This window comes from Hyperolius riggenbachi, chromosome 9 (assembly GCF_040937935.1).
Source record: "Hyperolius riggenbachi isolate aHypRig1 chromosome 9, aHypRig1.pri, whole genome shotgun sequence".
NCBI classification, from domain to species: Eukaryota; Metazoa; Chordata; class Amphibia; order Anura; family Hyperoliidae; genus Hyperolius; species Hyperolius riggenbachi.
The window spans coordinates 205,753,864-205,781,011 of NC_090654.1; the positions used below are offsets into that span (position 1 = coordinate 205,753,864).

The window sequence follows — 27,148 nt, forward strand, 5'->3', positions numbered from 1 at the left end:
AGTTCTTGTTCTTAACTTAAAGAGACACTGAAGCGAAAAAAAAAATATGATATTATGATTTGTATGTGTAGTACAGCTAAGAAATAAAACATTAAGATCAGATATATCAGTCTTTGTTTCCAGTACAGGAAGAGTTAAGAAACTCCAGTTGTTATCTCTATGCAAAAAAGGCATTAGCTCTATGACTTTGAAAGTCGTAGAGAGTGCTGTCTTCTGACTTTTATTATCTCAACTGTTCCTGAACTATTTACCTTTTCTCTGCCAGAGGAGAGGTCATTAGTTCACAGACTGCTCTGAAAGAATCCTTTTGAATGCTGAGTGTTGTGTAATCTGCACATATTATAGAATGATGCAATGTTAGAAAAAACACTATATACCTGAAAATAAAAATATGAGAATATTTTCTTTGCTGCTAATCTTCTAGTAATTATTCATAGTACACAACCAATGCACTATATCATTTTTTTTTTTTTTGCTTCAGTGTCTCTTTAACAGTTTGAATTTCATGCAATCATTTTGTTGGATTTAAAGTGACACTGAAGCGAAAAAAACCTCATGATATAATGAATTGGTTGTGCAATACGAATAATTAATAGAACATTAGTAGCAAAGAAAATAGTGTCATATTTTTATTTTCAGGTATATAGCTTGTTTTATAACATTGCATCATTCTCTAATATTTGCAGTTTACACACTACACTCAGCATTCTAAATGATTTCACAGAGCAGGCTAATGAACTTTTGAACTTTTCTCTGCAGAAAAACCATAAGCAAAGAAGAAACAATGAGAGACAATTGAGATACGAGCCTCGAAAGACAGTGCTGTCCATGGCGTTATAGTCGCTCTTTTGCATAGATAACAACTGAAGTTTCTTAACTTGCCCTGCACTGGAAACAATATAAGACTTATATCTGTGCTAATAATGTTTTATTTCTTAGTTGTACTACACATAAAAATAATTATATAATAAGTTTATTTTCACTTCAGATTCCCTTTAAAATGCCATTGAACAATCACAACTGAAACATGTGTGGCAATCATTAGGTTTTTCATCACACTAATAGTGGCCATACACTCGATTATCCCTGGTAGTTTTGATCACTGATTGAATGTGCCGGTAATCACAGCCCCACATTGGCAGCCTTATTTTGCACAATACCTCTCTGGACAGAGAGATCTCACTTACAATGACACTTCCTTCTAATCTATTTGGAAAAGAAGCAGGCGGTTTACTTCCAGCAAACCAAACAGTAGGAGCGATCAGTGTGGCAGGGTGGAAGAGGGGAAGGATAAAGGTGCTGCTCTTGGTATCCACCTCGGTGGCAAAAGTATCTGTGTTTGAGACAAGAAGAGACAGAGCGCACTCAGGGGAACAGTACAGCAGTAGATTGGGTGAATTCAGAATAATCTCACCTCTAGAAGTTGCTGGCGAACCTGTACAGGAGAAAACAGCATGTAGGCTTTTATCCCTCTAGCCAGGGATCAGGCACAAGGGCAGCTGGATTAAAATAAAATACATTTATATAAAATTAGGCAGGTGCATACATTGCTACACTGTTTTAATTTTATTGTTTCCAAAACCTTTAGAACTAATTATTGGAACTCAAATTGGCTTGGTAAGCTCAGTGACCCCTGACCTACATACACAGGTGAATCCAAATATGAGAAAGAGTATTTAAGGGGGTCATTTGTAAGTTTCCCTGCTCTTTTAATTTTCCCTGAAGAGTAGCAACATGGGGGTCTCAAAACAACTCTCAAATGACCTGAAGACAAAGATTTTTCACCATCATGGTTTAGGGGAAATATACAGAAAGCTGTCTCAGAGATTTCAGCTGTCTGTTTCGACAGTTAAAGGGGAACTTCAGCCTAAACAAACATAGTGTCATTAAGTTACATTAGTTATGTTAATTAAAATAGATAGGTAATATAATCTCTTACCCACCCTGTTTTAAAAGAACAGGCAAATGTTTGTGATTTCACAGGGACAGCCATCTTTTTCATGGGGGCAGCCATCTTTTTGGTTGAAAGGAGGTAAAAAGGAGCATGAGACACATTTCCAACTGTCCTGTGTCCTGATCACCCATCCCAGCTGCGTGCACTAGGCTTCAAATCTCAAATTGAAAAAAAAATTGCACCAGAACAGCAGACCGAGAACAACAACATCAGAAATCCCATCATGCTTTGCACAGCATCAGGGGGAAAATGCCAAGGCAGTTTTCTTCTGTGCAGCTAAAAATGAGGCTTGGGTAAGAAAAACAAAGTTCTGATGCTGTGAAACAGTTAGAGAAACACCAAGCCTTTTCAGTGCTGCTGAGTAGATTTTTAGTCTGGAGGTTCACTTTAAGAACATATTGAGGAAATGGAAGACCACAGGCTCAGTTCAAGTTAAGGCTCGAAGTGGCAGACCAAGAAAAAAACCCGGATAAACAGAAGCGATGAATGGTGAGAACAGTCAGAGTCAACCCACAGACCAGCACCAAAGACCTACAACATCATCTTGCTGCAGATGCATCGTTCAACCATTCGGCACACTTAACACAAGGAGATGCTGTATGCGAGAGTGATGCAGAGGAAGCCTTTACTCTGCTCACAGCACGAACAGAGCCGCTTGAGGTATGCTAAAGCACATTTGGACAAGCCAGCTTCACTTTGTAATAAGGTGCTTTGAACTAATGAAACTAAAATTGAGTTATTTAGGCATAACAAGAGGCGTTATACATGGAGGAAAAAGAACACAGCATTCCAAGAAAAACACCTGCTACCTACAATAAAATATGGTGGTGGTTCCATCATGATGTGGGGCTGTGTTGCCACTGCAGGGACTGGGAATCTTGTCAAAGTTGAGGGACACATGGATTCCAACCAGTATCAGCAGATTCTGGAGACCAATGTCCAGAAATCGGTGACAAAGGTGAAGCTGCGTCGGGGCTGGATCTTTCAACAAGACAACGATCCTAAACACTGCTCAAAATCCACTAAGGCATTCATGCTGAGGACCAGGTACAACGTCCTGGAATGGCCCTCTCAGTCCCCAGACCTGAATATAATTGAAAATCTGTGGTGTGAGTTTAAGAGAGCTGTCTATGCTTGGAAGCCATCAAATGTAAATGAACTAGAGATGCTTTGTAAAGAGGAATGGTCCAAAATACCTTCAACCAGAATCCAGACTCCCATTGGAACCTACAGAAAGCGTTTAGAAGCTGTAATTTTTGCAAAAGGAGGATCTACTAAATATTGATTTCATTTCTTTTTTATGGTGCCCAAATGTATGCACTTGCCTATTTTTGTTTAAACAATTATTGCACACTTTCTGTAAATCCAATAAACTTAATTTCACTTCTCAAATATCACTGTGTGTGTCTCCTATGTGATATATTTAACTGACATTTTTTATCGTAACAACCAACCATTTATACAGGAAAATCATGGCAATTAACAAGGTTGCCCTAACTTTCGCATCCCACCGTATAAGATTTAGAATGGGTTTCTCCCACTGTTACAAACACAAAGACTATTAAGTACAGCAAAGCATAAAGAAAGAGAAGAGCCTTATTCATCATTATTATGGTGTCATCCGACAAGGTTTGCATGTTTTAGTATAGCGCTTTTTTTGTTTACTGTGAAATGATGGCAGAGATTCGACATGGCTGTGATTTGTGGCAGGAGGACACTTGTAACAGGGATCAATGCTTTCCGTCGCTGACGGATGGAGTTGTAATTCTCTCTGCCTTTTATCTGGGCCGCTGCCGCTGTTCCTGCCTTCCATTTATCCCGTATCAGGCCTTTCTCTTCTATGCCGTGATCTTCCTATCACAAGACGCAACAATGGAGCTGTTTGTCAGGAAACAAAGTAACAAATGTTGGGTAAAATTGATCCTTCTTAGGCCTGATTGATGTTTGTGAAATGCAGCCTTCACGGACTGACAGCTTAAAGAGAATCTGTATTGTTAAAATCGCACAAAAGTAAACATACAAGTGCGTTAGGGGACATCTCCTATTACCCTCTGTCACAATTTTGCAGCTCCTCGCCGCATTAAAAGTGGTTAAAAACAGTTTTTAAAAGTTTGTTTATAAACAAACAAAATGGCCACCAAAACAGGAAGTAGGTTGATGTACAGTATGTCCACACATAGAAAATACATCCATACACAAGCAGGCTGTATACAGCCTTCCTTTTTAATCTCAAGAGATCATTTGTGTGTTTCTTTCCCCCTGCAGCTATCTTCCACTGAAGTGTCAGGCTTTTTCTTCCTGCAGAGTGCAGACAGCTCTGCCTGTATGTAATTCCTCAGTATGTGAAAGCCCAGCCAGCTCAGTGGAGGATTTATCCAGCTTGTAAAAGATAATAGAGCAGAGAGAACCTGCCATAATCTAAATAACACACAGGCAGTGTGCAGAGAGGGGCCTGCAGGGTGGAGATGCTTCACAGAACCACAACACTGAAGAACTTGGCAGCCTTCCAGACACAGGCTGACAAGTCTGACAAGAGAGAGATAAGTTGATTTATTACAGAGATGGTGATAGTAGAATGTGCTGCAGAAAGCCAGAACACATTAGAATAGCTTTTGGAACTTGTAGGATGATAAAAAACAGGATGCAATTTTTGTTACGGAGTCTCTTTAAGCTTTCGGGAAGTTTGATCTGTACTCCAGACTAAGGGAATGTTACCTTTTTTTTTTAATCTAATTATGACCCTTGCATTGTAATATGCTTCCATGCGCAGTCATTATCCACATTACTTTGGAAAGACATCAGAAACGTGAATAATTCACCACACCTCCATGTTCTAAGATTTCCTACATACCGTATTGATTTAATAGCTCTGTGAATTTACAAACCTCTGTCGTCCAATTACTAATGGTTCCATTTCTGGCCAACTCGTATAAAAAAATACATTAACGTCCTCTACGAAAGGGGGATATTTGTTACAATAACCAAGAAATTGGTTAAAAGGCTATTGCCTAATTTATATCAGACCACGTCAAAATTTATTTCCTCTAATGCTTTCTGGTGCTTTATAGCATCACGTTAACCCTCTGCATGAAACACAAAAATATATAATCAGGGAAAAGAGAAGCTTGCTGCTCCATAAGGATTTTTTTACTTCATCTTTTGTTGTTGCATTTCCTGCCTTTGCCTGAAACCTGAGAGGGCCTGGATATAAATGTACACTGTCAAAAAGTTTAATTCTATTTAACTCTAGGAATAGTTTTTTTTAAATTCCCCAACCCCTTTGCTTAACCTAGGGATGTACCCCACTCCCTCCGCAACAATAAAAAAATGGGCATCCTGAACCTACAGGGCCACCTAGTCACACTTTCTGAGCAGCTTCTTCTTTCCTCTATTCTGTATATAGCAGATGACCTCCTGCATCCTTAGGCCACGCCTTTGTCACATAAAGAATCACAAGAAGAAGGCCGCGCCTGTGCGGGTGCTGTGGGTGCATTGCACCCAGGCACCTGTCTCTGACAGGCGCTGCCCGGCCGCCGCTCACCCCCTCTGGGCGCCGCTCCCCCCTCTAGCCGCCGCTCACTCCCCCCTTTTAGCATGTCAGACCTCGATCAGGCGGCGACCAATAGTGCGGGCGATAGGACCTAGCACACCGCACTGATATGCGGAAGTGACATCACTTCCGCATATAGATCGGGTGCGTCCGGCGCCCGCTCTTACTGGTCGGGTCGCCCGCTGATCCTGAGTTCTGACACTGCAAGGTGAGGGGGGAGCGGCGGTGGCTAGAGGGGGGGGGGGTCCCTGTCGCTCACTACCTAAAGGGGTTCCTGTTACTCACTACCTAAAGGGCTCCCTGTCACTCACTGCCTAAAGGGGTCCCTGTCACTCACTACCTAAAGGGCTCCCTGTCACTCACTACCTAAACGGGGTCCCTGTCACTCACTACCTAAACGGGGTCCCTGTCACTCACTACCTAAACGGGGTCCCTGTCACTCACTGCCTAAATGGGGTCCCTGTCACTCACTACCTAAAGGGGTCCCTGTCACTCACTGCCTAAAGGGGTCCCTGTCACTCACTACCTAAAGGGGTCCCTGTCACTCACTGCCTAAAGGGGTCCCTGTCACTCACTACCTAAAGGGGTCCCTGAAACTCACTACCTAAAGGGGTCCCTGTCACTCACTGCCTGAAGGGGTCCCTGTCACTCATTGCCTAAAGGGGTCCCTTTCACTCACTACCTAATGGGGGTCCCTGTCACTCACTACCTAAAGGGGTCCCTGTCACTCACTACCTAAACGGGGTCCCTGTCACTCACTACCTAAACTGGGTCCCTGTCACTCACTACCTAAAGGGGTCCCTGTCACTCACTACCTAAAGAGGGTCCAGGCTGGCTACATATACTGGGGACACTGGCTGTTTGTCATTATGTGCGTTTACTGGTGAAAAGCTGTCTCCTATTATGTGCATTTGCTGGTGAAAAGCTGTCTCTTATTATGTGCATTTACTGGTGAAAAGCGGTTTCTTATTATGTGCATTTACTGGTGAAAAGCGGTCTCTTATTATGTGCATTTACGGGTGAAAAGCGGTCTCTTATTATGTGCATTTACTGGCAGAGCCGGATTTGTACTTTTTACCGCCCTAGGCCACTGTCACCAGCCGCCCCCCTTCAGTATAGGTAGCGAGATGACTCCTCCCTCCAGTATAGCTAGCCAGGTGACTCCCTTAATACCTATTTTCCCACACCCCCACCTTTAAGTATAGGTAGCCAGCTCGCCTTCACACCGCAACAGCCATCAGTGTCACTCGTTTCTCTACTCGTCTCCAGTGCAGAAGCTTCCTATTCCTTTCTGTCTCCAATGCTGCCCAAGTCCATAGCCGCCGGCCACAATCCAAGCGTGCACTGAGAGCAAGGTGGCTGCTGCACAGGCGGCTGGTAGCAGACTTCCGCGGTCAGGTGCTCGCCTGATCTACCTGCATTGCAGCATTTGCAAGCTTGCAAATGCTGCACCAGTTTAGCTTGCTGCTTTGGTGCCCCTGCTCCTGTGGTGCCCTAGGCCATGGCCTAGGTGGCCTTTGCCTAAATCCGGCCCTGTTTACTGGTGAAAAGCTGTCTCTTATTATGTGCATTTACTGGGGAAAAGCTGTCTCTCATTATGTGCATTTACTGGTGAAACGCTGTCTCTTATGTGCATTTAGTGGGGAAATTTTGGCAGTAAAAATAATCTTTTGTCAGTAAATTTTTAGGTATTTGTCAGTAAAAAATAAAGTGAAAGGTTGGCAACACTGGCAGGCTGCACGGCGCAACGGGAAAGATACAGGCAGCCCACCTCACGCTTGGGCTTGGCGGGGGGAGGAGCCTACGACAGCGAGAGTAGGGTGGCCGCAGGCAGCCATAAATACGCAGTGTGTGACTGCGTCGCACTCGCAGAGCCTCTCAGCCTGAGTGAGTCCAGAGACACGCAGACTCGCAGGCAGCCAAAGCCAGCCATGAGCAAGCCCATGGAAGAGGGGTAGGAATGGGGTATCACATGCATGCGTAAGGAGGTGGAAGGTGTGGGTGTGATTAGGCAGGACATGGGTGTGGTTATGTGGTTGGGCATGGTTAATTTAACCACTCCCATAGGCGCCAGAGAAAATCGTGCACCCAGGTGCCAGGCACCCCAGGCTCACCCCTTGTGGCAGGCTGGCTCCGTAACCCTTTCTCAACCCCACACTGTGATCTTAGATTACAACATCCTCAGTGCATCCTCCCTAAGGTATTATAGAATGGGAAGGACAGGATAATATTGGGTTGTGGCAGAGAATGCCGCCGCAAGGCTGTTAACGAGCCAACCCCGCCATTGCCACATAACACCAACCCTGAGCTCACTCCACTGGCTACCGATAAGATGGAGAATTCTGTTTAAGATTGGCTTACTGACATTCAAATCCTTACACAATCTGGGCCCTGGATACCTGAAGGACTTGTTGCAACTACATCACACCCCCCACAATCTTAGATCAAAAGGACGTAACACCTTGGTCACCCCCAGAGTCCACCTCAAAACCTTTGGAGACAGAGCCTTTCGTCATGCTGCCCCTACACTTTGGAACTCCCTGCCACACCCAATCAGGACAGCCCCATCCCTGGAAACATTTAAGTCTAAACTGAAAACCTACCTTTTCAGTCTGGCATTCATGAACATCTGACTATCTCCTCTGTAACACAACCCAGCCTGAAACCCTGTATTAATCTGAGACACAGCTATGCGCTTTGAGTCCTATGGGAGAAAAGCGCTTTACAAATGTTATTGTATTGTATTGTATTAAAACAAGAACTTCTCTAAAAATATTACAACCTTCCATCAGAGGTGTAGACAAGAATATTGTTGGGTGGAGGTGCCCAAAATAATAAAATAACTAAGACCAGTTTAAAGTGAACACGAGGTGAGAGTGATATGGAGGCTGCCATATTTATTTCATTTTAACCAGTTCACCCCCAAGGGTTTTTACTCTAACGGACCAGAGCAATTTTCACTTGTCAGTGCTCCTCTCTTTTATTCCCTAATAACTTTATTACTACTTATCAAAAGAAAATGATCTATACCTCTTTTTTTCGCCACCAATTAGGCTTTCTGTGGGTAGTACATTTTGCTAAGAATATTTTTATTCTAAATGCGTTTTAATGAGAAAAAAAAATCATTATTTCTCAGGTTTTAGCCATTATAGTTTTAAAATTAAACATTCTCCTGTGGATAAAACAAACACATATTATTTGCCCAGTTGTCCCGATTATTAAACCATTTAAATTATGTCCCTATCACAATGTATGGCGACAATATATTATTTTGAAATATAGGTGTTATTTTTCTGTTTAGTTTTTTTTTGGTTCTGGCCATAATTACCAGCCCCAATGTAATAAATTAAAATTAATTTCCCCCCATAAAATATAGATTAAAAAAAGCTGAGTCCATAAGGAAACTATTTATTTATTTTAAGCTGAATTTTTTTTACAAGTGTTTTTTTTTTTTGGGGGGGGGGGGGGGAGGGTTGTAAGTGTAATTTTATTAATGATGTGTATGTAATTGTGTATGTATGTATTTTGTATGTGTAATATACTTTTTGGCCACAAGATGGCGCTAGTAAACACTTCGTTATAGGAAGTGATCACTTTTTTTTTTTTTTACACTTTATTGAAAAGTAACAATTTCCTCTTTTTGTGAATGGACGTAGCCGCTGTTCGCGGTCACGTCCATTCACTCCAGGCACTGCGATTGGGTAGAGGACCGTTCGGTCCTCTTCCACAATCACTCAGCATGGGATCCCGGCAGAATCGGCGGCGGTAGCGGCGCACACACGGCGGTAGCGGCGGCGGTAATGCGCGAGTATTAAAACGTCATGTTGCTGTTAATAGGGTAAAGCATGACGTTTTAATATGTTAGGGTGTCATTAAATGGTTAAACAATACTAGTTGCCTAGTAACCCTGCTGATCTATTTTGCTGCAGTAGTTTCTGAATTACACAGAAACATGCATGCAGCTAATCTTGTAAGTTCTGGCAGTATTGTCAGAAACACTTGATCTGCTGCATGCATGTTCAGGGTCTGTGGCTAAAAGTATTAGAGGAAGAGGATCAGCAGGACAGCCAGGAAACTGGTATTTCTTAAAAAGGAAATAAATATGGCAGCCTCCATATCACTCTCACATCGGGTTCACTTTAAGAAGAGGTATGGTTAGTAGCCGATATGACTCAACATTCTTTCAATACTTGATTGCACATAGTAAGATCAAACAACCCGTTTCACAGGTATTTCCTGATTTTTCAGGTCAATATCTACAGTGTGCCGATGGGTAGAGAGCAGTACACCTAAGCAAAACTTCCACAGTTGTTTGTGCTCGACCGTGCCTTTGTTGCCCGTCTGCCAGCCCGTGATCGCGGAAAATGTGATCCCAAAGCCAATCAAAGTGCCTATTATGAATGACCACCTCAGCCAGATGTCTGTGGTAATCATAAAATGAAGGTAAAAAATGTGAAAATTGCTGTGGTTTTTAAGGGGAAATAACCTGTGCGAGGGAAGTGGTTATAATGGTGATCCTACCAAAAATCATGTTTATAGGAAAGATCAGGATGAAAAATTAGCTATAATACAGTCTCTAAAGATAAACCAGAAGAAGCTTGGTCAGTATCTGGTATACTGTATACTTATATTCTAAAAGTGTACACTTAATAAGAGTAATAGGCCCTTATTTACTTCACTTTTCTCCTAGGTCATAATTTCACACCTAATCAATAAAATCAAATCCATTTTAGCCACCAGTTCTTTTTCACCTACCATATTTTTGGTACTCAAGTGCAGAATGTTTTTGTGTTGGCGTCAAATGACAACGTGAGCATTGTACTCAGTTATGTGGGGGAAAAAAGCAGATAGCTGGACAAACAAAAAATAACTGAATCGCGAGTGGCCCATTGACATTCTTTACAGGTACATCAGTGCCAAGCGTGGGCCCAAGCTCACTGAGCCCACAGAAGATCGCATTTCCATCCACCTGTTTTCAGCTGCATTTAGGAAATGCATTGCAATGTGATCTGCAGGGAAATAAGAAAGTGCATAGACTGCACTGTCTGATGTTTCCATCTATGGGTCGCACTTTACCATAGAATTGCAACACCTATTCGCATGCATTTGGCCATGATTGCATTGCGATTCCATACATTCATTATGAATCAACATCTGTCACGGAGGCCACTAGAATTGCCCACAGCACTAGATGTAAATGAGACCTAACGTACTGTTCTTATAATTGTTATGAGGTGGTGTCTGTGCTATGTAGCCACTTACACCGATCAGAATATTGTCATGGAAATCCAGCACAGCTGCAACAATTGATACAGACCAAATATAAAACAATTACAGCTTAGTTAGCACCTGCCCTAGCATTGCTATGACATTCAGGTCTCCTATAATATCACAAGCAGCAGTGTCCATTTATTACCATTTATCTCTCTTCTAATTGAACTAGTTGGCATTCAAATGTAATCAAGCACAGGCAGGTTACCAAGCATAGCTCTGTGGTGTCCCCTTCATGCATGTGTTACCCTAGGCGTGTTTGCTTATGCCTAAAAACAGCCCTGGACATCTCCATAGTGTCCTGTTCAAGGCCACCTGAAGTGAAAGTGGTATGGAGGCTGACATATTTTTTTTCTTTTTAAATAATGCATATTGCCTGGCTGTCCTACTGATCCTCTGTCCCCAATACTTTTAGCTATAGAACCAGAAGAAACTTTAAGTCAGATGTTTGACTGAATGTTTATCATGCATGGTTCACGTAGGTGATTTAGATACTGCTGATGCATGAAAGATCAGCAGGATTCCAGGCAACCAGTATTCTTTAAAGAGAGTCTGATAAAAAAACAGATACTTACCCAAGGAGAGGGAAGGCTCTGGGTTCTATAGAAGTAGAGAGACCTCAATGCTGCAACCCCAATAATTGATTAGCACCAGGTGAGTCTACCAGTCCACACCCGTATCCACCTAAGGTGTAGCAACAGTCCATCTAGAAAAAAGACTGGGTACCTGGATTTTCAGGCCAATGGGCCAAATTTATTTTGCGAATAACACAGTGCTAAAGCACAACATTTCGACCTAGCTGGTCTTTTTCAAGTGCTTCACTTGAAAAAGACCAGCCAGGTCGAAACGTCGTGCATTAGCACTATGTTATTCGCAAAATAAATTTGGCCCATTGGCCTGAAAATCCAGGTAGAGACCCAGTCTTTTTTCCAGTTGGTCTGGGTCCTATAGAGCCTTCCTTCCCGTTACTCACATGGTCCCCTCGTTACAGCGTTGTCTCCTCCGTTCAAATCTTCCACTGCGGGAGGCTTCAGAAGTCTTCAAGGGCCCGAGTGCTCCCGAAGACAGGTGGTTCCGTACTGCGCATCCGCGAGAGAGCATTCTCGCACATGCGTAGTACTCGCACATGAGCAGTATGGAGCATCCTGTCCTTGGGAGCACTCAAGCTCCCAAAGGCTTCCAAAGCACCTCTTGGTGGAAGAGAGCATTTTATGACCCATCAGTTAGAGACTGCAAATGAGGGAACCAGCGCAGGAACGTGGGGACAAGGGGAGGAATGGGAAAGCTTTATAGGACCCAGAGCCTTCCCTTTGCATAGGTAAGTACCTGTTTTTATTTTTTGTTTTTTTTAATGTACCCTTCAGACTCACTTCAGAATTTATGAGATACTGTTTGGCAGCTTCTTCAGTATTTCCCTCTCACTTCACGTGTCCATTAACATACCTGCCAACAGATGTTTCCTTAAAGAGACTCTGAAGTCTCTTAAAATTCAGCTTTTTATTTCAAAAATGTGTTTAACATCATTCCCCAAACTAAATCGCTGCATCCCCGCGGCTGGACACTAACCAAATCCCCCCAAACTCCCCTCACAAAATCCACGACTTTCTTGGTCGTGGATTTTGCTGCCCTGTGCATTTCCGTGAGAGGCAGAGCTTTCAGCTGCAGCTCTGCCTCTACACGCATCTGTGAGCGTGTTTCTCCGCCTCTCCCGCCTCCCGCCTCAGTGAAGGAAGACTGAGAGGGGCGGGGAGAGGCGGCGATCCGGGCTGCCAAACATGTGGAGCGGCAAAGCTGCCGCTGAAAGCCCTGCCTCACACAGAAGCACTGCCCGGATTGCCCCCGGGGAGTTTGGGGGGATTTAGTTAGATTCCAGGCGCGGGGATGCAGCGTTTTAGTTAGGGGAATGATGTTAAACACATTTTTGAAATAAAAAGCGGCATTTTAAGAGACTTCAGAGTCTCTTTAACAAGCTATTTGCACTTTGAAAAAACAGTAAGGTTCAAGCAGCAGAATGCTTAAAACAGAGTTGCTGAAAAACACCACAAAAAGAGTAAAACAAAAATATTTGATAATTTTTCTCAAAGAAATTAAAATAATAAACGCATACTAGATACAGCGGGAAACTCCAGTACATAAAGCTGAGTAACATTCTAAATGATAATAAAACAATCTGAACTAAAAGTTTTCACAGACATCCTTAGAAACTTTAATTGCCATGATAAATTTGATAAATTTGCCATGATAAATTTGCTATAATGTAATATCCTAAGTAGTGGGCTGTTAAATCAAAGATTCAAAACATTTTAGGAAGGACTTGAAAAAAGGAGGTAGGTCATCGCTAACAAATTTCCATAGCTCAAATTACTCTTAGAGAAGCAGTAATTTAACCACAATCAACATTTCTCATGTTAGACAAGGTGTAGCCATTAGCCAAGCTCTTGGGGGTCTAACCGCCATTGCAGATTGATCTTGAGGTTCATGTATCTTTAATGGACAAATTAAATATGATAGAAAGCAAAGCCACGGAACCCTTCTCCCATCCCACTTAGCTCCTGTTCATATTTAAAGAGTAAAGGGGATGCCATCACACCAAGCCCCCATTACATCTGGAAATCATATGCCTCCTGGGATTTGCAGAAGAATCCTTTCTGTAGCACTAAATGTGCTGAAGTCCCTGGAGAGAGCAATGAGTATATGTCTTCCTGGAAAAAAGCAGGATCTTTCTATTCAAGAAGACTTTGGAGTGAAACAGATTCTCTTCCTTAAGCATATGAAACACATGTAACTCGGTGTGTCTGCCAAACCGCTGCTGGGAGGAGTGCTGGTAAACGGGAAGGATTTTCAGGGGCATTTAATCTCACTTTTGGCATGTAGAACCTGCTCAAAAGCAAGAACACTTCAAAGCGTTCATTATTCAACAGATCCTGAAACCCCGTAATAAGCAGATTAGATTCTCTTCCCCTCATCCCCTTGGGAAGTCAGGCAAACACAAGCAGCGCTCTCTATAGATATGTGCATGGAAAATTAAGAATGTAGCATCGTTATCAAAGGTGACAGCGGTTCTAAGCCACGTCCTGTAATGCTATGAAGTAAGGCCATTCATTCGCGTTCACCTATTCATATTCAATAAATATTCAAGTAGAGCTTCCACAATCCTGGGCAATTCAAACCGAGAATATGGTGGAAAAACAAAGGTTATTTCTATTGCGATTTACAAGTCAAATTCACCATCCAAATGTACAAGGTGCTGACCTAATATGACAGTTTATTTTTATCCTTTAACCTCCTTGCCGTTCTAAAAAATCCGGCAAGGAGGCAGCGCCGCACTTTTTTTTAATTAATTTTTTTTAAAATCATGTAGCGAGCCCAGGGCTCACTACATGATAGCCGCTGTGCGGCGGCATCCCCCCACCCACTCCGATCGCCTTCGGCGATCAGAGTATCCAGGAAATCCCGTTGAGAACGGGATTTCCTGCAGGGCTTCCCCGGTCGCCATGGCGACGGGGCAGGATGACGTCACCGACGTCATAGACGTCGGGACGTCACAGGGAACCCCGATCCGCCCCTCAGCGCTGCCTGGCACTGATTGGCCAGGCTGCGCAGGGGTCTGGGGCGGGGGGGCGGCTCGGAGCTGCGGGTAGCGGCGAATCGGCGGCGAGCGGCGGCGATTGCGTACTACACGCAGCTAGCAAAGTGCTAGCTGCGTGTAGGAAAAAAAAAATTATGCAAATCGGCCCGGCGGGGCCGGAGAAATCCTCCTGTGCAGGTTACCCCGAGCTGAGCTCGGGATAACCGGCAAGGAGGTTAAAGCAGGGGTCCCCAACCTTTTTGAGCCCGGGGCCCACTGTCCCGACCAAAATTTTCTCCGGGCCCCCTGTGGAGATATATTGAGGTGCTGATGATATTAAGGATAACAGGAACATATTTCCTTCATTTTTTTTGACTATCATATGGGATTGTCTGTTAGCCAGTCTTCCTGGAATTCCGTATAAAGTGAAAATTACCTATCATTGTCTGCTTCTAATTAGGAAACCCTTAATTAGTTGCTGTGAAGCCTATACAGGTGGTCAGACCATGTTGTCTGAATAATGTCTCTGAGGTGTATTGTGTTTGGGAGCAATTGTCACCTATCACACAGGACATCCTGCTGCAATGTGAAAGCCTTAATCAATTGTCACCTGTAACCTGGGGAGATTGGAAGTGAAGGAAGTCTTTTGTTTTGTGTGTGTGCTATAGTACCCTTTTCATGTATGTGGATCTCTGGAAATCCCATTTATGTCTGAGAACGGAGACAGGAAAACGCCTTAATCAAGTTTTCACCTGGAGTTGAAAGCCTAACTTCACAATCTTTGAAGTATAGTAGACTTTTACCTGGAAATGGAATATGTCTGAGATTTAATTAAAACCTAGTTCCTCCCCTCCCCAAGTAAGTTGCAGCCTCCAGGCGTAGCTCAGAGTATAAAAAGCAGAGGCAAATGCCTAGTGACCATCTGCTCTGGGAGTTAGCGCATAGCTAGAGTCGATCTCGACTTCCGGTCGAACAAGCGGCATGCTCCTGCCGACAACTTTGAGACCTTCAAGTTGGTAACGTTTTTTTTAATCCCCATTTTTATTTTACGCAAATATCCGTGTGTGTTATCTTTGTAACTTTTATCTTGTAACTATTTTTACTTTGTTTTTTGTAATCTTGTTGTATATATTAAGTTCTGCATTGTTCTATGTTTTTCTAGAATATTAAATTATTATTTAATAAGTTTGACTTCTGCCGTACTAAACTAACACTCATAGCCTAGAAGAGACTGAAGTGTAACCGTGTATAAGTTCATGCCTAATTGTACGCTTGAGCAACACTACCGTATGAAATTGTAATTGCATTGTGTGTGGGGGCGTTTGTCATACGTTGGCCTAAGCGCGCAGCTGACCCAACGTACGAACAACGCCAGTGCGAGTAGCGACAGCAGAGTGGCTAACAGTATCGTTCGGAACGACTGTTAGTGGGTCTTTGCTTCACGACAGTGTAAGATTGCAACTGTGTTTGTGTGTGGGTGCGTGGCGTTCCCGTATTTGGCCTAAGCGCAAAGCTGACCCAAATACGAAAACGCGGAGTGCGCGCTGAGGACTCGACAGCAGAGTGGAAGTGTCTAGCAAACCGCTAGTGGTGGCAGTGAGAGGTGTTCTGAGGGGTCCCAGCCTTGTTTTAGCTTGACTAAGGCTGCTTCCCCTCTCAATCTGGTCAAACCCGCAGTCGGGAACCGTATACGCAGGCGTGCCGCGGGCCGGTTCCTGACCTGAAGCTGTAGCCCTGAGCTCCATACGGGCAGACAAGGTTGCGGACGCATTGGTGCGCATTTTCTCACGGGTCGGTTTTCCCCGTGAAATGCTCACCGATCACGGCCCGCAATTCATGTCGCGCCTAATGGAATGCCTCTGTAAACAAATGCAGGTAGAACACATCATGGCCAGCCCTTACCACCCCCAGACAAATGGGTTATGTGAGCGGTTCAATGGTACTCTGAAACAGATGCTAAGGGTGTTTGTTGAATCGCAAGGGAGAGACTGGGAGCGATACCTGCCCCACTTACTGTTTGCTTATCGTGAGGTGCCCCAGGCATCCACCGGGTTCTCGCCCTTTGAGCTATTATATGGGAGGAGGGTACGCGGACCCCTCGATCTCATTCGAGAGGTCTGGGAGGGGCAGGACATGGGTCCCGGGGTCTCCATAGTGGAATACGTTCTAAAGTTCCGGGAAAAGATGGACACCCTGGTGGGGTTAGTGCGAGAGAATCTGACTCAAGCCCAGGCCACCCAGAAGCAGTGGTATGACCACGGGGCTAGGGAGAGAGTTTATGAGGTAGGTCGCAAGGTATGGGTCCTAAACCCGATGCGACAGAATAAGCTGCAGGCCGCTTGGGATGGGCCCTATACCATACATAGGAAGATTAGTGATGTGACCTATGTGGTCGCGCTGGATGACCGAGGTAAGCAGCTGAAAACATACCATGTAAATATGTTAAAGGAACATCATGCTAGAACCGCTTGCGCTCTCCCTGTCTGCAGTTTGCTACCGGACGGTGAAGCAGAGGCCCTGGTTGACATCCTGGCATCCACCCAGGAAACCGACTCTGTTGCCGAGGTGCAGATCAATCCGGAGTTGACAGCAGAGCAGCAGGCTGGGCTATCTGATGTGCTGACCCTTTACCGTGGTACCTTTACAGCCCGCCCTGGTCTGACCAGCCTGGCTGTACACCATGTTGACACCGGAAATAACAAGCCGGTTAGACAGTCAGCCTATAGAGTCTCCCCTGAGGTTCAGGCCCACATCAGCAAGGAGATTGAGGAAATGCTGTCACTAGGGGTGATCCAACGGTCGCACAGCGCATGGGCATCACCTGTAGTGCTAGTACCCAAACGGGACCAGACCACTCGGTTCTGTGTAGATTATCGAAAACTAAATTTGATAACTGCGTCAGATGCTTACCCAATGCCGAGGGTCAACGAATTGTTAGATAAGCTAGCTGGCGCGCAATATCTAACAATCGTGGATTTGAGTCGGGGATACTGGCAGGTCCCTCTAACAGCTGAGGCACGGGAGAGGTCTGCCTTTATCACCCCCTCAGGTCTGTTTGAATTTAATGTAATGCCTTTTGGAATGAAAAACGCCCCGGCCACCTTCCAACGGGCTGTAAATGGTCTCCTGGAAGGTTTGGAACACTGCGCTGTCGCCTACCTGGATGACATCGCCGTGTTTAGCGCCAACTGGAACGACCACTTAGCGCAGCTGTCACAGGTTTTGGGGCGCATCACTGCAGCAGGACTAACAGTCAAGCCTAGCAAGTGTCAGATCGGCATGAAACAGGTACAGTACCTGGGACATGTGGTGGGGGGGGGAGAGCTTCGTCCAGATACGGGGAAGGTAGATGCCATTGTGTCCTGGCCCACCCCCCAGACGAAGAAACAGATTCAGTCCTTCTTAGGGACTGCGGGGTACTATAGAAAGTTTGTCCCCAACTACAGTGCCCTCGCCAAGCCATTGACAGACCTCACAAAAAAGAAGCTGCCCAAGCAGATTCTCTGGACACCAGAATGTGAACAGTCATTCACAGCTCTGAAGAGGGCCCTAGCCAGCCCTCCCGTGTTGCAAGCGCCCGACTTCAGCCAACGGTTTGTAGTCCAGACGGACGCCTCAGCCTTTGGCCTAGGTGCTGTATTAAGCCAGGTAAACCAAACTGGGGAAGAACATCCGATTCTGTACTTAAGTCGGAAGCTGCTACCCCGGGAGGTAGCTTACGCCACCATAGAGAAGGAGTGCTTGGCAATTGTATGGGCCCTACAAAAGCTGCAGCACTATCTCTACGGTCGTGTATTCACCGTCGTAACCGACCACAACCCTCTTAGTTGGTTACATCGGGTTTCCGGGGACAATGGAAAACTGCTGAGATGGAGCTTAGTTCTCCAACAATATAGCTTCACCATTCAACATAGGAAGGGGAGCAATCATGGGAATGCTGATGGGCTGTCCCGTCAAGCAGAACCAACAGTGTAGGTGCAGGCAGGATGATCTGGGAAGATCATCTGCCTTGCACCCAGTTAACGGCGGAGGTGTGGAGATATATTGAGGTGCTGATGATATTAAGGATAACAGGAACATATTTCCTTCATTTTTTTTGACTATCATATGGGATTGTCTGTTAGCCAGTCTTCCTGGAATTCCGTATAAAGTGAAAATTACCTATCATTGTCTGCTTCTAATTAGGAAACCCTTAATTAGTTGCTGTGAAGCCTATACAGGTGGTCAGACCATGTTGTCTGAATAATGTCTCCGAGGTGTATTGTGTTTGGGAGCAATTGTCACCTATCACACAGGACATCCTGCTGCAATGTGAAAGCCTTAATCAATTGTCACCTGTAACCTGGGGAGATTGGAAGTGAAGGAAGTCTTTTGTTTTGTGTGTGTGCTATAGTACCCTTTTCATGTATGTGGATCTCTGGAAATCCCATTTATGTCTGAGAACGGAGACAGGAAAACGCCTTAATCAAGTTTTCACCTGGAGTTGAAAGCCTAACTTCACAATCTTTGATGTATAGTAGACTTTTACCTGGAAATGGAATATGTCTGAGATTTAATTAAAACCTAGTTCCTCCCCTCCCCAAGTAAGTTGCAGCCTCCAGGCGTAGCTCAGAGTATAAAAAGCAGAGGCAAATGCCTAGTGACCATCTGCTCTGGGAGTTAGCGCATAGCTAGAGTCGATCTCGACTTCCGGTCGAACAAGCGGCATGCTCCTGCCGACAACTTTGAGACCTTCAAGTTGGTAACGTTTTTTTTAATCCCCATTTTTATTTTACGCAAATATCCGTGTGTGTTATCTTTGTAACTTTTATCTTGTAACTATTTTTACTTTGTTTTTTGTAATCTTGTTGTACATATTAAGTTCTGCATTGTTCTATGTTTTTCTAGAATATTAAATTATTATTTAATAAGTTTGACTTCTGCCGTACTAAACTAACACTCATAGCCTAGAAGAGACTGAAGTGTAACCGTGTATAAGTTCATGCCTAATTGTACGCTTGAGCAACACTACCGTATGAAATTGTAATTGCATTGTGTGTGGGGGCGTTTGTCATACGTTGGCCTAAGCGCGCAGCTGACCCAACGTACGAACAACGCCAGTGCGAGTAGCGACAGCAGAGTGGCTAACAGTATCGTTCGGAACGACTGTTAGTGGGTCTTTGCTTCACGACAGTGTAAGATTGCAACTGTGTTTGTGTGTGGGTGCGTGGCGTTCCCGTATTTGGCCTAAGCGCAAAGCTGACCCAAATACGAAAACGCGGAGTGCGCGCTGAGGACTCGACAGCAGAGTGGAAGTGTCTAGCAAACCGCTAGTGGTGGCAGTGAGAGGTGTTCTGAGGGGTCCCAGCCTTGTTTTAGCTTGACTAAGGCTGCTTCCCCTCTCAATCTGGTCAAACCCGCAGTCGGGAACCGTATACGCAGGCGTGCCGCGGGCCGGTTCCTGACACCCCCCTCGGGGGGGGGGGGGGGGATGGAGGGGTGTGGCTAGTGGCAGCGGCAGAGTTACCACAGTATAGCAAGTATAGTTAGCCCAGTATAGCAAGTACAGTTACCCCAGTTTAGCAGGTATAGTTAGCCCAGTATAGCTAGTACAGTTAGCCCAGTGTAGTAAGTACAGTTACCACAGTATAGTTAGCCCAGTATAGCAAGTACAGTTAGCCCAGTATAGAAAGTACAGTTAGCCCAGTATAGCAAGTATAGTTACCACAGTATAGCAAGTACAGTTACCCCAGTATAGCCAGTAGTTAGCCCAGTATAGCTAGTACAGTTAGCCCAGTATAGCTAGCACAGTTAGCCCAGTGTAGCCAGTAGTTACCTCAGAATAGCTGCCCCAGTGTAGCTAGGAGAGGGGCCCCCGCTCCATACCCCCGCCCCGCGGCCGCCGCTCCGGTTACCTTACGAGCGGGCGGTCGATTCCTTCCTTATATTCCCCCAGGCGCTCCTCTCCTCGGTTGCAGCATCTCGTAATACAGCAGCGCTTCCTGCGTGGCTGCTGTAAGGAAGGGAAGGAAGCAGGGCAGCGGCTTCCTGTAGCGGCGATCCCCGTTACCATGGAAACCGCTGCCCCGCCTCCTTCCCTCCTTACAGCAGCCGCACAGGAAGCGCTGCTGTAATACGAGATAGGAGAGGGGCTATGGGGAATATAAGGGAGGAAGTGGCCGCCCGCTCATAAGGTAACAGGAGCGGCGGCCGCAGGGGGGAGAGGGAGAAAGGCCAGATCAGCCGTGGCCCACCAGAAATTTGCCCACGGACCACCAGGGGGCCATGGGCAAATATCACAGCCCTATTGGATTGCCTGGTCAAATGGAGAGCAATACTGTCCTATTTCTGTAACTGGAAATATACTTTAAATCTCCATTTGACCAGGCAATCCAATAGGGCTGTGATATCATAAATTGTATTAAAGGTGATCTGTAACCCCCCCCCCCCCCCTTCCCAGGGGCTACTTACCTTAGGAAGGGGAAACATCTGGACCCTGTTGAGGCTTCTCCTGCCCTCCTCTGTCCCTTAGTTCCAGCGCTGGCTACCCCAAAAGCACAGTCAACAAGCATACGAGAGAAATTGCCGCCGGGAGACTTGGGTGCAGGATACAGCCGATATATGGCTTACCCTGCTCCTGCACAATTACTATTCCCCCTCCAGGTCGATGTAGATGGTAGGAAATGATATAATTTGGCTTCCAGCTATTGCTGGCGGCTGAATTACAGTGTTTTAAAAGTAACTTCAGCTCCGTCTTCTGACGGTGCTATGTGTCGCTATAGCTGTAATTCCTATTACGGTCTATGGTGGCGCCGGCTCTTCCCAAATCTCCTGCGCTGTAATTGACATGCTCGGCCAACAAGGACGTCGGCTGTGGCGCAGATGGAGTAGCACCTGCAATATTTACCTTTCCCAGCTCCAGCGCAGGCGCAGTAGTGGCTTTCGGATCGGGTTCAGGTGGAAATAGCCAAGCCCAATCAGGTCTGCTCTACTGCACAGTCACAAGCTCAATCGGAAAGCCGCTACTGAGCCTGCACTAGATTGCAGTAGGTAAATATTACCTTAACGATGTTCGGTGGCTGCCAGGGCTTGAACCGAGGGATGAAAGAGGATGGGGGAAGCATCATCAAGAGCCAGAGGCTTCCCTTTCCCATGGTAAGTATCCCTCAGGGGATTTTTTTTTTTATTACAGATTTTCTTTAATTAATTCCTAAAATGTATTTGTCAGGCTTGTCTGGTCAATGACTATAGGTCAGGCTGTATGCCCATATGACTGACCTATAGCCCAGCCCATAACACCTGCGAAAACTCCTACCGAACACAATACTACAATACACATTGCAGGTAGATGTAGCATACAGACTGACAGATAGTAATCCACCAACAGAACCTGATAACTTAGCAATGCAATGGGCACAGTATTCACAAGTATATATCTATATAGTCACCTGAGGCCTTGAGGATGAGGCTATCTAGACGAATGAGTCAGATGACTGCAGAGACAGCTGCTCCTGAATGGCAAGGCAGTCCAGATATACTTTCCAGGGATAGCGTAGTCAAAGGAAGCATAGATCGGTCCAGGCAGCGTTCATGCAAGTCCGTGTCCAAGCAGAGGTCAATCCAGGCAGCCAGCAAGCGTAGTCCAGGTATCAGGCAGTAGTCGGCAATAGGAATCAATCAGAGGTAAGCATGGTCAGGATACAAAGCAACAATCGGCAACAGGAATCAATCAGAGGTTAGCGTGGTCAGGATACAAGCAGTAATCGGCAACAGAAATCAACCAGGAAGAGAGTGCATACCCTGCACCAAGCCACAGCTAATGCTATCACGGGCGATGACAGGGGGCGCTCTATAAGTTTAAATACAATGACTAACCAATAAACACAAAGCAGAATTGAAACAAAACCAATCGCTGTTCAGCGTGTCAGCTGATCAGCTGACACACAGGCACAGGTGCACTACTGTTTACATCTGCGGAGCGCATACTGGGAACGCGTCCTCTGCTTATCCAATAGCGTGTGAGAGCCACCCTGCGCTCCAGTGACGTCAGTGGCTTGCCAAGACTCGGAAGCACGAGCCGCAGCTTGGGCCTCGGCATTCCGCCACTGACGCGCACCGGCGGACATCACAGTATTATTATTACAACATTTTCAGTTTTCATTCTATTCCAAACTTTGACGAATAACTTCATAAGTGTCCTACTACCTCCTGCCTGACCCTGATTCTTTTTCTAGTAGGTTATTCTTTCACAACACATCTGTAGATAATGCTTTGAGTGTGGCCTTATCTTAATAAGAGCTGGTTCACACGGGCAATAATTGCAACTTTTTTGGCAGCTGATGAAACGTTGTTTGAAAGGGATTTACCGCCATTCTATTCAAATGAATGGAAGCGGTTTTTAAATGACAGTGACAGCACTTGGCATAATTTGTAGTATATGGGGTTGCCTCATCTTGGGCGATATTTATAGCATCCAGTGTTTGATAAACCCTTACCATTCATGTACTGTACATGCATGAAAATCGTCGCCCACAGGGATCGGTAATTGATCTCTAGGGTGACGGTTCAAGGCCAAGTGTCAAACAGACACATTGCAAGGCAGGGATTGGCAGTCACCTGCAGGACTCGATCCCTTGGCTAGCTCGGAACCAAGTGTCATATAGACGTGTCGCTAGAATACAGTACAATGGCATGGCATATGACAGAGCAGCTTCCAGCTGGATGGGCAAGGAGGGGAACAATGCACTTGGATAAAAGGATCTGGCTGTTATACACATCGTGGCTGTTGTACACATGCTAGATTCTCAGCAACTGGTTGGGTTGTCTCTGCCAAGTTTTGACTAGCATGTGTACATACCTCTAGTCCATTTAAAGGACAACTGAAGTGAGAGGGATATGGAGGCTGCCATATTTATTTCCTTTTAAGCAATACCAGTTGCCTGGCTGTCCTGCTGATCCTCTACCTCTAATACATTCAGTCATAAACCCTGAACAAGCATGCAACAGATTAAGTGTTTCTGACATTATTGTCAGATCTGACAAGATTAGCTGCATACTTGTTTCTGGTGTTATTCAAACACTACCGCAGCTATATGTAGATCAGCAGGGTTGCCAGGCAACTGGTATTATTTAAAAGGAAACAGATATGGCAGCTTCCATATTCTTCCTACTTCATTTGACCTTTAAAGGGGAACTGAAGTAAGAGGTATACGGAGGCTGCCATATTTATTTCCTTTTAATCAATACCAGTTGCCTGGCAGCCCTGCTGGTCTATTTCTCTGCAGTAGTATCTGAATAACACCAGAAACAAGCATGCAGCTAGTCTTGTCAGATCTACTTTAAAGTTTGAAACACCTGATCTGCTGCATGCTTGTTCAGGGGCTATGGCTAATAGTATTAGAGGCAGAGAATCAGCAGGGCTGACAGGCAACTAGTATTGATTAAAAGGAAATAAATATGGCAGCCTCCATATACCTCTCTCTTTAGTTCCCCTTTAAGCAATTTACTTGTGAATAGAAAGATGTCTTTGGAAGGCCCAAGAGAGTTCAGAACACCCCTGAACTAAGTTTAGCTGAGTTATACTGAGATCTTGCAACAAAGGAAATATTAAATAATAATTTTGTAAAACAGTAAAAAAAAATTAATATCAGATTTGCTTGTTTCCTTTCATTTTATGAGATAAAGGATGCAGAAACAGAAGACATTTTAATGGTGTGAGCAGAACAGTGTGTCGCTTCCTGGAGAAGTGAGACTGATTTATGTGCATGCAGGTTTTCCCTTTAAAGGTAGAACCTGATATTGCCTCATCTTGAATTTCAGGTTCAAGAGCTTGAAGTGTTTGCTTGTTTGATCACTGGTGTAGGTAAAATAGGGACCTTTTTTTTTTTCAGAAGGATCCTCAATGCTGGTTAACTGGTTGAGTACAAAATGTTGGAGTCCATTTTATAAGGTCCTTTTTATTGCTGCAAGGGTTGCAGCTTGCTGTGAGTGTGTTTTGAGCGCAAAAGCATTAATGATTGCTTGGAAATTAGTAAACTGACAATACACCTTACATTAAGCTTTGACTTACTACTTCCACCTACCAAGTCTTCCTATGGGCCCTTTCATCTGATCTCTAGAGATGGCCTAAACTGTTTGCCGGTGAACTGTATTCTGCAAACAGAGGTGGCCTTAGAGTACGCGGGGCCTGGGGCAAGTGTCATATGCGGGGCCTAGAGATATATGCTGTGGATACACACGTTGTGGAAGCCCACACTCTGTATAGGTTAGATAGGTAGGTGCCTCCAGTATAGGTTAGATAGGTAGGTGCCCCGAAGTATAGATTAGATAGGTAGGTGCCCTGCAGTATAGATTAGATAGGTGCCTGCAGTATAGATTAGACAGGTAGGTGCCCTGCATTACAGATTAGATAGGTAGGTAGGTACCCTGCAGTACAGATTAGACAGGTAGGTGCCCTGCATTACAGATTAGATAGGTAGGTAGGTACCCTGCAGTACAGATTAGATAGGAAGGTGCCTGCAGTATAGATTAGTTAGGTAGGTACCCCGCAGTATATATTAGATAGGTGCCTGCCGTATAGATTAGATAGATAGGTGCCCTGCAATATAGATGAGACAGGTAGGTGTCCTGCAGTACAGATTAGATAGGTAGGTAGGTGCCCTGTAGTACAGATTAGATAGGAAGGTGCCTGCAGTATAGATTAGTTAGGTAGGTACCCCGCAGTATAGATTAGATAGGTGCCTGCAGTATAGAGTAGGTAGGGTGGTGCCCTGCAGTACAGATTAGATAGGTGCCTGCAGTAAAGATTAGATAGATAGGTGCCAGCCTGCAGTATAGATTAGATAGGTGCCAGCCTGCAGTATAGATTAGATAGGAAGGTGGCTGTAGTATAGATTAAATAGGTAAGTGCCTGCAGTATAGATTAGATAGGAAGGTTGCTGCAGTATAGATTAGATAGGTAGGTGCCTGCAGTATAGGTTAGATAGGAAGGCAGCTGCAGTATAGATTAGATAGGTGCCTGCAGTATAGAATAGATAGGTGCCTGCAGTATAGATTAAATAGGTGCCTGCAGTATAGATTAAATAGGTACCTGCAGTATAGATTAGATATATAGGTGCCCGCAGTATAGGTTAGATAGGTGCCTGCAGTATAGATTAGATAGGTAGGTGCCTGCACTATAGATTAGATAGGTGCCTGCAGTATAGATTAGATAGGTGCCAGCCTGCAGTATAGGTTAAATAGGTGCCTGCAGTATAGGTTAGATAGGTGCCAGCCTGCAGTATAGATTAGATAGGTGCCAACCTGCAGTATAGGTTAGATAGGTGCCTGCAGTATAGGTTAGATAGGTGCCAGCCTGCAGTATAGATTAGATAGGTGCCAGCCTGCAGTATAGGTTAGATAGGTGCCTGCAGTATAGATTAGATAGGTGCCAGCCTGCAGTATAGGTTAGATAGGTGCCAGCCTGCCGTATAGATTAGATAGGTGCCAGCCTGCAGTATAGATTAGATAGGTGCCAGCCTGCAGTATAGATTAGATAGGTGCCAGCCTGTAGTATAGATTATATAGGTAGGTACCCTGCAGTATAGATTATATTATAGGTAGATGCCCTGCAGTATAGATTATATTATAGGTAGATGCCCTGCAGTATAGATTAGATAGGTGCCTGCAGTATAGGTTAGATAGGTGCCAGCCTGTAGTATAGATTATATAGGTAGGTGCCCTGCAGTATAGATTATATTATAGGTAGGTTCCTGCAGTATAAATTATATTATAGGTAGATGCCCTGCAGTATAGATTAGATAGGTAGATGCACTGCAGTATAGATTAGATAGGTAGGTGCCCCGCAGTACAGGTTAGATAGCAAGGTGGCTGCAGTGCTGGGGAGAGCAAAAACTCACGTGTCTCCGATGCTCCAGCTACCATCTATTTCCTCACCCAGCATTGCATCTGTGTATTGGTAACAGTGCCCTCCTGTGGTGACATGCGGTCACGTCATCATAGGGGGCGCTGTTACCAATACACAAATGCTGGGAGAGGAAATAGATGGTAGCTGGAGCATCGGAGACACGTGAGTTTTGCCTGCTCTTCCCAGCACTGCAGAGGGTGCGGGGCCTCCTCAGACGCGGGGCCTGGGGCGATTGCCCCACTTGCCACCCCCAAAGGCCGGCTCTGTCTGCAAACTTCCACTATTCACATTCGCAGGGAACAGCAAACATTTGGCGTGTTCGACTCGCCCCCTATACATCATGATTGAGCTAAACTTTGACCCCTTACCTCACAATTAGCAGACACATGACAGCTAATCAGCTAGCACTCCATCTTGGATCCCACTCCTCTATCAAAAAGCAGTTGAGGTGGCCATATTGAATTCATTTTCTGCTGGCTGCTGGCTGCTGTTAGTGAGAGCAGGGTCAGACTTGCTGCAGATAGGTAGGGAAAGCATTAGTTAGGCCTGTGTTCCTGTTCCTCACTTGCTGTGAAAGCACCACAAACAGCCCTTTTGAGTGATAGCACATTGGTCTCCCGTGTTTTTTTGTGTGTGACACCCTACAGCTCACTGACATGCAGAGCTGTGTGCACAATACTGCTATTGTTGGTGCCTCATTAGCAGGGCCAGTTCTAGTAACAATGGGGCCACCGGGCAAAATAAACCCCGGGGCCCCCCAATAGACCCACCTCCATCAAAAATCGGCAGTAGGGACCCTTTGTTGCAGCCAAATTTCCACCCAAGACCCCAGAGGCAGGGGCTGACAACACCTGGCTCAGCCGAAGACTCTGCAGGGGCACTGGGTAACAACAGTTCAGTTGGGGGGAGACACCTCAGGGG

The 27,148-nt window shown here is 45.1% G+C and overlaps 1 long non-coding RNA gene across 1 annotated transcript in view; it reads left to right on the forward strand.

Moving 5' to 3' along the window:
- Nucleotides 1-9,941, forward strand: part of LOC137531840 (uncharacterized) — a 254,839-nt gene extending 244,898 nt beyond the window's left edge. The window contains exon 3 of the long non-coding RNA XR_011023785.1: nt 9,753-9,941. This is a non-coding gene — a long non-coding RNA (uncharacterized lncRNA). The remainder of the gene's footprint in view (nt 1-9,752) is intronic.
- Nucleotides 9,942-27,148: the final 17,207 nt, after the last annotated feature.